The sequence below is a fragment of the Andrena cerasifolii genome, chromosome 1 (genome assembly GCF_050908995.1).
Source record: "Andrena cerasifolii isolate SP2316 chromosome 1, iyAndCera1_principal, whole genome shotgun sequence".
NCBI classification, from domain to species: Eukaryota; Metazoa; Arthropoda; class Insecta; order Hymenoptera; family Andrenidae; genus Andrena; species Andrena cerasifolii.
Window position 1 is genome coordinate 13362119 of NC_135118.1, and position 12476 is coordinate 13374594.

The following is a 12476-nucleotide window of genomic DNA, read 5'->3' on the forward strand; positions in this document are numbered from 1 at the left end:
CGACAATGGAGCTGGCCGAGTCACGTATGCGAGGGAACACTATCGGGCGGGCTGGCAGTGCGCACGGCGCGATGCGGAGGCAACTATAATTCACGTGATTAAAGCTGCACTTTGATCATCTGTTTAGACTGCGTTACCACTATCACGGACGATGCAGTTCCACGGAATATCGTTACACATACGAGCGAGACTACGGGAAGCGCGAAGTCGCTTCGGGCATCTTAATAACGAATGACGTACGCGATAATATTATGAAACAACGACAGACGGAAAATAAGTTGTTCTCCAAGACCTCCTGCTACCCGGGCAATCCGTGCACAAAACGGCGTGGACCCAGCGGCAACTCCTTTAGAAGGGATTAAATAACGATCCGCGCTGAATGTAAGGCGACGTCGGCTGTATCAAAATGCGACGCCTCCAGACTGAATGCAACCTCTGATATTTCGGGCCGATCTGCCGAACCGGATCCGTTCAATTAACGGGAGAAACGCGGATAATGTATATTCTCTTGCATCGTCATCGGTTCCGTCTTTGATCGAATACAGCGTCACTTAACAGTCAGCGCGACGATCGTGGGTCAATTTCGACCCGGAGTCTTCGTTGCTGGGGTTGCCAACTGTAGTATATTGTTTAGTATCGTACCATATTTTTGCCTGGTGTAGTATATACTGTTAGGAAAAGAAACAGAAAAATTCTATGATTTTTACTTATCTTTTTATTCCATGGCAACATCGGAACTTTAATTTGCGAATTTTAACTTTATACTTCTCAATGGGACTTGAACAAAATGTTGTCTGTGATATGTTGGACAAAATTTAGATATAATAATTTCATACGATCTCTGTATGAAATCTTCAGATTTAAAAGAGAGGGTTTTTGTATAATGAATAATGAAGTGGCGGGAAGAGAGAAAGAGAGTCAGTTTATCTCTCATAAAAAATGAGCCCCTCACACCTATGTGTTAATTTGGACTTACAGTTCAATGAAACCATTTACACATTTGTCAAAGACAATAAATTAATGAATAATGGTAAATGCACCAAAAAATATACATTTATAAAAATAAGATGTTATTTTAATCTAGTTTTATTTTGTACCACTTTCCTCTGAAAAGCAGTATATTTTTTCCATTGTACTATATTTCTTATCACATTTTGCCGTAAACTACTATATTTTTTTGAAAAAAAACAATGGCAACTCTACTCGTAGCATGTGATGAATATTTACAATATAGGAATTTCTAAATCCCATGTAATCGTTATGTCAAATACGTTATGCGTAAATTGTAAGGGCACCTACATAGTAAGTAGGAAGGTATTACAGTACTGTATACCAATGTAAACAGGTATCATAATTTTGTGAATAAATACGTATACCAGGGGCATCCGAAGACTTTTTTCCAGGGACGGGCAACTTTGGGATGATGGTAAAGAAAAATATAGCCCTCTAGCTTTTTTTAAACCCATTTTACAGTGCGAATTTAATTAAAAAATTTTAACCGAAATTTAAAAATATTCCCTATTTTAGTATAAACTTAATAAAGATCAATTTTGAAAAATAAGCGATTTTTTCTCAAAAGCAGGGGGAGCAATTGCCTCCTTTACAACCCCCCCATCTCCTTCCGGATGCCCATGACGTGTACTTTAATGTATTAAGATAAAAATCTGAGAAAGATCGTTCTTTGATATCTATATCAATACATTTTACTGTGGGTCAGAAATGACCCGGTTCCATCTCTTTTCTCACTGTAGGATGTTCCCCCGTTCGACGGTTAATACATACATGAACAACAACTGCGAGGAGTAACCCTCTGCTGGATGATGCACAAGTAAACAGAATAGCGACGTTTTCTCGGCGCGATTGAAAGAAACGAGTGATGATGGGTGTGAGGAATTGTACATGGAAAACCAGCGGAGCTTCTAAAGCGAATTCGTTATTTGCGAGGAAGGCGAGCGTCACCTCTCAAAAAAGAACGGCCAAAGTGCGGACGTCTGACAAAACCGTCATTTCTACTTGGCGGTACCAAGAGCGGGAAGAATCCGCTGGGGTGTCCCAATCGCTTTTCATTCGCATTCCTGCCGCGGATTCGAGGAGAACAAGTTAAACAGTAAAACGAACAAAAGCGCATTCGGCGCGGCGACAAATGTCTCTCAAATTCAAAAGAAATTTTCGGAGAAGCTTGAAGTAGAATAATTCGTCACTCGTCGCGCACGCTAGTGATCTGAAATGTGGGGGTACCGGCGTCATCGATATTTGCGAATTAGTACGAGATGGCAGCCGGGTCTTCTGAATACAAAGCAGGAAGGACGAAGGAAATTGTACCGTTCGATGCAAGAACGGACTCCTGGCACTCGGGCCCTTCTTGCATAAAACGCACAGATTCCACATTCTTTTCTACGTATGCCATCTAAATTTAATTGCCGTATCTTTCGAATTGACAGAGCTATGGTAAATTTTGTGAATCGAAGTTGACACGTGCTGAACATCACACGATCTACGATTATTTTTATGACTATATTTTTTCCATATTCTATATTTTTTCAAATATCATGGAAATATTAAATAAATAATAAAAAATAATGTTAAAAAATATTCTTTTCTATATTTCTCCATTTTATGCAAAAAGGGCCTCAGAGGTCTGTAATTATAATTAATTCCACTGATTAATTTATTACATAATTCCGATTGCAGTCATGCAACTGCGAAGGAGATATATCAAATTTTTAAATACTAACAACTACTACTATCTCACTTCGTGATGTTTACAGATACTTTTCTCGAAACTGACTTTTGGCACCGAGACCCTTCTTGCATCCAGCAGTACAATTATAAGATTCATTTCTGATTTAACAAAGTCTAAGATTTAACCGAGTCTCAGGGAAATCTGTTTACATTAATGAGACGTTAACATTTTAATGAAAGCTCGTCGACTTAATGTGCGAATGTACTATAAAACTACAAAACGTCTTCTCGACAAAGCGTCTTCTAAGAAACATAAGCAGTGACTCACAGGTTTGTTCACACAAATTAAGGAGAATAGCTAATTGAGAAAGTCGCTGTATTGCTTTTGCTTGATTCCTAGATTGACATCACCTGGCCCATAATATTAATACAAAAAAATAACTTCTTGCTTGCAAAAATGTGTGACTAATTGGGCCAAGTTATGCAGAAAGTTATCAACCCTCAAAATGGCAAAAAATTAGTTAAACACAGTACGGATCCCATGTTTTTGTGATTCTTTATTTCGCAAACAATTACCAACCAATAGAACAGCTCTTCCATTACACAACTATTAAAACTACAAAACCACAGTTCCATTCTACGCCTAAAAAAACAAAAGCTACAGAAAAATTAAAAATAATATTAATTACCCCACTCACTATCAAATAACCCATTAAAAAGCATCGTAAAACAATAATAAGAAGAAATAAAATATACCCAATACAAATGAAGCTACTTTAACAATTCAAATCTTTAAACTAAATTGCCTCGGTTTCAGATGATTGAAGGCTGGTAGCTTTCTGCGTAACTTGGCCCAATTGCAACTGCCACTGCATGAGTAGATGACCCCATCATATCGCATTGCTGAAGTCGAACCACGTGAATGTCCAGGCGATAGAAAATACCAATCAAGGCATTGCTACACAACTGTACAACACGCGCTACGTCAGCCAGACTGATAAATTCCCCTCCCGCGAATGCGCGCACCGAAAACTTCTGAGCCGCGATGTACGTACGCGTCTGCGCTTCCCCCCAGACTTCTTTCGCGACCTTCTCCGTCGTAAACTTGAATTTCCTGTGAAAATTGCGCTGCTAGCAGCGTCTGGCGCCGCCGAACGAGGCTACACTCTCGGCGGAAAAATTAAACACGTTCCCCTTTACAACGATTGGATGCTCGAAATGCGCGCCGCTTACGTAACGCTGCACTTGCGCATTATCTATGAAAGCCGCGGCCGGCAATCGAGCCGGGGCGCTACAGATCTCAAAGTTTCCACTAGAACGTATTAAAAAGCCGTAAATCATTTCGCAATATCGCATCGGCGGTAATTACGGGCGGAAAAGAAAGGTCAACGCGAACGTAATCGTAATCAGCCGTTATCAACGTCACGTAGCCGCGCGCGCGGTGATGGACGATCCCGGGCACGGAGGCGATATAAAGCGGCGATTCGCGCGATGTCATTTGCCGCGCAGTTCCGACGACCGCTAAGTTGATGCGGATAATTTGAATTTGCAAGTCTCGATGGGACTGCGGTGCCGCGCGGAGCAGGCATGCCCGCGCGTTCGCCTTAAGCCGCGTATTCACCTGCGCGTTCGCCCCGACTGTGCATTCGGCGCGCACTGATTTTTCGCTGGTTCGGTGTTCGGCGCGCGGTCGGGCCGATCCGCTTGCTGGCGGTCAATCAGAGCGTTCATTCGGGCCCGAACAATACCATCAAATGAACGCCGCAAATTTCACTCACAAAGGAACACCGCGAACCCGGACTCACCGATTGGAACGCAGCTTTGTGGGTTTTTAGAGTGACTCAAAAGAAGAACAACGGTGTCTTTCATTTGGGCCCTATCGCCCTTTAAGGGGGTGAAAACTAACCTCAAAGGCAAATTGACACTTCCACTTTTTCGCGTATAACTCTCAAAGTACAACAGACAGAAAAAAATGTTTCAAACAAAAGTTTAATGGTGTAATAAGCGCTACAAACTTCCGTTAACAAAATTTTGGAAAGAGTTTTTTTCATCGGTTATATATTTTTTTTTAACTCTTTTCAAAATTTTGTTAACGCAAGATTGTAGCGCTTATTACACCATTAAACTTTTGTTTGAAACATTTTTTTCTGTCTGTTGTACTTTGAGAGTTATACGCGAAAAAGTGGAAGTGCCAATTTGACTTTGAGGTTAGTTTTCACCCGCTTAAAGGGCGATAGGGCCCAAATGAAAGACACCGTTGTTCTTGTTTTGAGTCACTCTAAAGACCCACAAAGCCGCGTTCCCTTGTCAGGCCCGAACGCGAGCTGAGCGGCGAACGAGCAAAAGATCGGTGCGCGCCGAACGCACATTCCGGGCGAATGCGCAGGTGAATACGCGGCTTTACGTGCAGGCGAAGCAGCGTTAACCGCGCGCGCGCGCGCGACGCGAGAGATCTAGCGCCGATTAGAACGCGTCGATCATCGACGAGGCAGATTTTCCGAGGTTGCGCGCCGAATAAATCATCCAGTCGTTAATGAAACGCGCAGATTAACCGAGCTTCTGACGACGGAAATGAATCTCGGTGGTGTATTCAGTGGAGCTGCCCTGCGCACGGGCGGACGGAAATTTCGTGCTCAATCAGCAGAGATGGGCCAAGTTTCCGTTGCCCCGTGCGCCGGCCGGTGGGAGCTGAATTTCGGGGCGTGCTCGCTCTCCTAGCCACAAGTTTTCCTTGAAACGGGGCCCGCGGTTCAGCCGAGAGGGAGGGGGCCGCAGGAGTTTAGCGATGTTTATTTTTCAAGCTCTATCCCAAATGTAGAATGGCCGGGGGTCCTTGGATCTAAAAAAATTCCAAGCCACTACTGCGACGTTACCCGGAGATGCCTCGTTTTTCGAACGGACGTAATATACATAAATGCATTTAAATTTAATCGGCGAAGGTCACGGGCAAATATCTAAAAAAGGCCCGATAAATTCGCGGACACACGAGCGTTTCGCGTGGGCCTCCTCCTTTTCTTTTACGGGGAACAAGAGCCGACCAACTGCGCACGAGAGTTCTCGAAATTCTGCACACATGCTGCATAAAGGTATGCGACCGTGCAATCGGGATACGTTAAAAAAGACCCGGCCAGTTTTGTATTCGCCGCTGTAAACGTGTCGCCGTTTCTTTTTCTCTTATTTTTTCGGAACTGCGTACGGCTTCTTCGAAACGCGCTGCAGTGTCGAACGGATCTCTTTTAACACTGCAACGGAAAGATAAACACGTCTGATAATGGCGCTCCGACATTTTCTGCAAAATATACTGCTCTCTCTCTTTCTCTCTCTCTCTCTCACTCTCTGGGTGCTCTTCTCCCAATCTTCGAACCTCGAACCTAAGCTACGCCGATGAAAACACAAACATCCGAAGGTACATAGGTTTTCCTACACGCCACTGGACGCAACGTTAAGAATTTCAAAGTCGATTTTCTCGAGAATGAAACGCGATATCAGAAAAAGTTACCGTTTCTTTTTTACTTATAACAAGTAAATAAGTCGAGAAAAAGGAATAAACTTTTTCGATATCGCGCCTCATTTTCGAGAAAATCGACTTTGAAGTCCTTCACGTTGCGTCCAGTCTCGTACAGCAAAAACCACCTTAAAGAACAATAATTGCACCCTTGCGGGCTCTCGTCTATCGAAACTATTACAGCGCGAATCCACGATGAGGCGTTTCTATGACGAGACAAAAATCCCCGCAGCAACTGAATGTAAATAATGGAAACAGTCGCGTGAGATGAGAATTTTTGTCAGATTTTGAGTCTAGTTTCGTGAAAAAATTAAAATTCGCCTATTCGTGGGAACACATCGTGAAATAATTGTCTCGTGAGATTAAAGTCTCGTGTGAAGCACGATATCTTTGCCTCAAAGTGGATTTGCACCTTCATAATATTCGTCCTGCCAATAATTCACCCTGCAACAGCTTCGAAATCTCTGCCCACGGTTGTTCCAATGATTCGCTCCAAAAGTTCACCTAGGTATAATTTTCGCGGCCGTGATTTCACTGAGAGGGTTCCTCGCGAAATAACGAGAAGACTCGCAAAAATTCCCCCGCGCGTTTACTCGTACTATTTCGGGCGTTCGTAATTCGATTTTTACGAAGCAATAATCCAGCTGGCGGAGGGGCGGGATCGTCTAGCCGCGCTGTGAGTCGGCAAGAACGGTCGAGACGGTTTTTGCGCGTTAACCTTTCGCTCCAGACGGAGTATCAACAAAGCGGAGAACCACTGACAGACTAATCGGCCGGGCTGGTGACGTCACCCGCCTGCGTTGCACTGCGCCGGCGAGTGTATCGTTGCACCCACGGCGAGCTCTGCGCACGCGCACTCGCTACGTGGCGAACGCGGCGGCCGAATTCTGCCACAGCGCGTCTGCACGAGTTAATCGACGCGCCAACAATGAAAAATCACATGGCGAATAAAATAGCGACCGGCCGCACTGCGGACCCGCGGCGAGAACGGACTGGCCGTCCAAAAAATGCAATCCCAATGGTGCTCGCTGATTCGTTTCAGCGATGATTGTAACAGCAATCAACGAAATGGCACTTTTTATTAACACTCGCTGCTGATAACTGGCATCTTGTTTCAGATACGCCAGAACACAGTTTTGCGCGTAGCGATTTTTGTCGATTGCGTTCGCCAGTGCGTCAATTATTATCAACCTCAGCTGTTGATAATTAAAGCGATATTTATGGAAGACCAAATCCTCGTGACAGCATAGATTCTTTCGCGTCAGGATTTCATTGTAATTTCAAATCACCGCCTGTAAGCTCTGTGGAGCATTGCCTGACAGATTGAGTTGATACTAATAAATCAATAAATAAAATCGAGGAATCGCGTGATAATAAGTATATTGCAGTAACAAAGATAGTGGCCGAAAAAGGAAGGTAGGCGCTGATAACCAGAACGTTCTGCAATAAATTTCACGCAACCTAAATTACTATCGCCTGAATTTGATCAGAATGGCAAGTTCAATTAATGAACTTCGGAATGCACACAGGCATACGCACCGCTGTGCCGCAGCCGAAATCTCTGAAAGCGAATGCACGTACCATAACAAACGTGCGTGAAATATTTTTATTCCGTGCGAAAAATGTTTAGCGAATTGCAAATCCAAAAATAGCCACGTTAACATACACCGTCGGGTTATTCCGGGCCCAAGGAAAAAACGAACGCTACCGCAATCTCGGACGATACAAATTATCTAAAAGCGCTTGACCCTCGAAAAAAAAGTCTCTCCAAGCCCATCTAATCGGCGGTAGGTATATCTTCGCCGATCGACACCGAGACGATAATCGTCGAAATCGACGCGTAGTGAATTTTCCTTTGTGCCGGAACGTGCAACTAGCAAAGCCGCAATATCGCGCTTTACCCCGCGAAGTGTCAATTTCAGTACGCGGACCAATTCGTCCGGCGCACGTGATATGCCGCACGCGGGCGTGTGCGTGCAAATAGCAGGCCGAGGCGCATCGCGGACCAAGATATTTGGCACTGGCTGCCAAAAATACGCGCCGCGGTGCGTGTGCCCGAGTGCGCGGGCACGCCGCCGCTGACAATCGTGGCGCAGATACCCGCTGCGCTACCTACGGTCTAGAGGGTAGTATAATTAGGCAGCCGTGTTCGGTTCGGATCGGGCGCTCTCCGTTCCGGCGCCCCTGAAGCTGTCTACGAGCCGCGCGGAGGTCGAGAAATGAAGGTTGAGCGGCCGCTGGAATTCGCGAAACGCGACTGATACTTTCGGGGCGTTTCGATACGTTGGCTCGTAAACTCAGCCTTCGCAGCGATGCCGCTCGTTCCGAACGTGAATCACCGTTCGCATACTAACAATTATGGTCGTTATGTAATCCGAGGCCCGTTTGCTAAGCGTGTAATGCTACGAAGCAATTTACCGGCGGGCATGAGTCTTTAGAGTGATCCGGGATCTCGTGTGTCGGAGAAGCTACGAAATCTGGAGCGTGTGTACCTAATTGAACGGTTGAAAAGGTATCGGTTTATAACTAGGAGACAGGGAAGCATCGCGTTCTGATTGCAGTAATTGTTTAATTCGGTCACTTTAAACCCGCTCGGCATTAACCCAGACCACGCCACTCATCAGCGGGCAGCTCCATTCTTTTTATTCCGACCTTGTTCACCTCCGCCGAGGCGCTCGACAGATAAAAGAAAATACTTGCATAATGCGACTAATTTAAGTGGTGTGCGATTCGGTGGCCGCGAGACGGATGGCGAAGGTTGTGCGCGAATTATAAAAAGTCACGTGCGGGCCGGGCGATGCACAGCTGCGCGGGCAAATGCAGCGCGCAGTTCCCGCTCGAAATACCTAGGGTCTGTTTCACGAGGCGCGATCAGTCAACGGGAGACGACGCGCCAGCATGAATCGTCGCGATTCTACGAACGTCCCCCGCCGTTTCGGGCAAACATCGCACAAATTACGACCGACTAAATTTACAGTGCCGGGGGCCGCGTGTGCGCGCCGATTCCAATCGAAAACCCGTCTAGTTGCCCGCCAGACGCCTCGGATCGGCACCACGCTGGTGACATCTTCGGCTGCGCGCGCGCCCACTTCGCGCCTTCTCCTTGATTATTAAATGCGTAGTAATGTATAAAAAAAAAGAAGAGCAGATTATAAATGAGCCCGAACGCCACCCCAGAACCTTCTTGCAGAAAAGGAGAGGCGTGCATCCTTCTCCAACCGAAACGGTCACCGAGTTTACATACCGAAGTACAAAGCCAGGCGCGCGAAAGGCAGCATTTCGCGCAGTTAACCTATCGCCCACTCGGCGAACATTTCGCCTTGGTGCCGTAATTCCTCCCCTCGCTCTTTCCAGCCGAATGAATCACTATCTGGGTCCAATTTCGAGGACTCTGATTCGTCGATGGCTAAGCAGGATTATAGCCTAGCCGAAGCGGATGGTCCTCGACCGGTTGCTGCGCGGTTTCACGTCCTTGGGATTTGTCTTGTTGGTAAAGGCGCCGGTGAAGGAGCAGCTTCATGACGGTTGTGCGCAATGGTGGAACTCGGGGAACGCCTCGGGCTCGTTATAAATTTAAATGATACTGAAATTAGAAGGCGACGCGAGGGTCGAACGAAACGGTAGGCGAAAGGCGTCCACGGTAGGCGCAGAAATTCTAGATGGTGAGGTGCATTATGATCCACCGTACTGGCCCGCAGTGCAGCGATAAAGGAACGTCCGAAATGGCCCCGTCCCACCTGCCATTCTTTGCTCGTTTTGGCGCGTAAGGTCCGATTACCTATGGTACACGCCAGGTATCGAATGGCAGAAAGGCTCCAGAGGCAAGAACACGAGGTGACGAATTATCCGCTGCATTAAGTCCTTTGGTGGGTGGCTGACGGAAATGATTTCAGGTTTCGACGGGCAGCATCCAACCGGTTGAAGAAAACTGAAAAATCTGCAACGACAGACGCGATTGCGGCAGAACAACCTGAATTTTATCCAGAACCTTCCAGCGCTAGGGATCGCACTAATTGGCACGCAGAAAGCTTTATCAAACGCGATTAACATACCAGCGGCGGCAATGGCGCAAGGCGCAACAAGGCGCGCGGGATTTTTATGTCAGATCTAGTTAGTATAGTGTAACCAGAAGCTGGCTCGCGATAGAACATTTTCCTGATTTTGACGATACAGCTTCGTAAGTGGGGAGAATCCGAAATATACTTAGATGAATAAGCTACTACTCATTCCTTACCCAGCTTTACCACTTGGTAATTCGATTACTCGATCTCCGTTTATCTGAGAAGAAATCGTAGAAGCTCAAACTCACCTGTAACAGAAAACACGAAGAGAAGATTAGTTTCACGAGAATTCTACCAGCAGAAGTTGTTACAGTTACATTACGATCTAGACTTTACAGTTCATAATCTACGACCGTCCGAAATTAACAGTCTCTGTACATGGTGGCCACTGTAACGTTGCGGAGGAAGCTGCCAGAACGCAGGAACTGTCGTAGCGACTATCGAGCCTGTCTGTTCGCAGACGAAAACGTTAATGAAGAAATACGATGGAGCCGCGGGGAACGCGAACCACGTCCAAGGAATACCTACCTATTCTTCGTGGTCGAGAGACGAGAAGCAAGGGGATACTCGATTGTCTCCGGGAACTTTGCCAGTCAGGAACGATCGTCTTTCATTTTTCAATTTACAAGCCGAGAAAAAAGTTGCCCGATGAGCCGGCAGCCTCTTTGTTCTACTCCCCTCCCCCGAGTACGCCACTTTCTCTGTAGCGTCGTGGGGTACTTACGAGGGGATGTAATCGCACGGTAATTTTCTCATGAGCTTTCTTACCCCTCGCGAGAGGACGCACTTGGATCAAACCCAGTTGGCCGCGATTCTTCGCTTCTCGCTTTTGCCAACAAATGCCATAAGGCACCTCGCTACAAAGCCTTGTTACTTCACATTAACGCCGATGTTCCCGCTGATGCCCTTCTTTTTCTCCCTGGCCAGGAATCTTAGGACTCGGAAAGGAGCAAACACTTTCAAATCGATTCAAACGCCAACGGGGTTCGGGGTTGGTGTGGATCGGGTAAGAATAGACGACAAGGGAAAACGGTGGTCAGTCGCGTGTCCCGTTTTCAATGGAGCCTGAGATATTAATAGTTTTGTCAAATATTGCTAAAACGGTGGTACACGAGAAGTGTTGTAATTTGCTGTGTAAATGGCACTCCACTGACTGGTTGCAGATTAAAAGAATGAGGTGAATGTCCCAATTTCCGCTCATGTCCCCATTTCTGCTCATCTCCTATTTTTCTTATTATTATAAGCGTCACGTTTGTAATACAGTTACAACAAAATAATTCTAAATTATTTGAACATTTACGCGAGTGTTGCACGAGCTTGGGGCTAATCAAAGTGCAGCGTAAGCAACGAAAAACTTTTAAAATGAGAGTCTCATGATTTTTCGACCGTGTTTTAGCCGGTTGTGGTAAGGAACAGGGTCTCTATTAGTATTCGATAGTTGGGCAGAGAATAGTTTTTGCAGTAAAAGTTCTTATTTATTAAAAAAAAAAACAGTTGCCTTATTGTGCTCTGGATTTAGATTTTTTTACTATTTTTGATTATTTTAAGTAGAAAACAGGTGATTAGGTTTAGGGTCAAGTGAAGCACCGTCGTGTCCGCATTTCTACTCACCAAAATTTTAGCAACATAGCCTCACAATTCGATATATGCTGTAGCCTCTATTTCTATTCGAAGGCATTTATTTTTTGTTTATCATTATTTTATGGTTTACTGTAAGATGTAACTTATTTTAACCTGAAAAGGCATTTTATTTTTTGTTTATCATTATTTTATGGTTTACTGTAAGATGTAACTTATTTTAACCTGAAAAGGGGATACATATTATGTGAGCAGAAATTGGTACAAATGGTGAGTAGAAATACGTACATCGCTATTTTTCGCGAGCAGAAATACGGACATTTAAAGCATTATATTTCATTACAAATTACTAGTAGTTAAACATCTTGAAATATCTTTCTTAAATAGTTTTCGACTGGTTGATTTATTATTAAAGAATTAATCAATTACTCTACAAATTTTGATGACAAACAAATTTTTTACACCTACTTTTTGACGAGTAACCTCTTAAATGAGCAGAAATTGGGACATTCACCTTACAGGGATATTCACCTTAGATCTTTATGTTGGGGTATAGCGTTGGAGAAATATTATTTTGTATTTTTGAAAACTGAAATTGAAATAAAATTGTGTTTCAATAATAATGAATTCTAATGACTCCTTTGTATTCC

The 12476-nt window shown here is 44.9% G+C and overlaps 2 protein-coding genes and 1 long non-coding RNA gene across 8 annotated transcripts in view; 1 reads left to right on the forward strand and 2 right to left on the reverse strand.

Moving 5' to 3' along the window:
• LOC143372810 (uncharacterized) overlaps positions 1–12476 on the reverse strand; it is a 307489-nt gene that overhangs the window by 171565 nt on the left and 123448 nt on the right. The gene's annotated exons all lie outside the window — the stretch shown is intronic.
• Positions 1–12476, reverse strand: part of Foxo (forkhead box, sub-group O) — a 222970-nt gene that overhangs the window by 157438 nt on the left and 53056 nt on the right. The window lies entirely within an intron of this gene.
• Positions 8645–12453, forward strand: LOC143372845 (uncharacterized). Its single transcript, XR_013086376.1, has 2 exons — positions 8645–10021; positions 10081–12453. It is a non-coding gene; the product is annotated as an uncharacterized LOC143372845 (long non-coding RNA).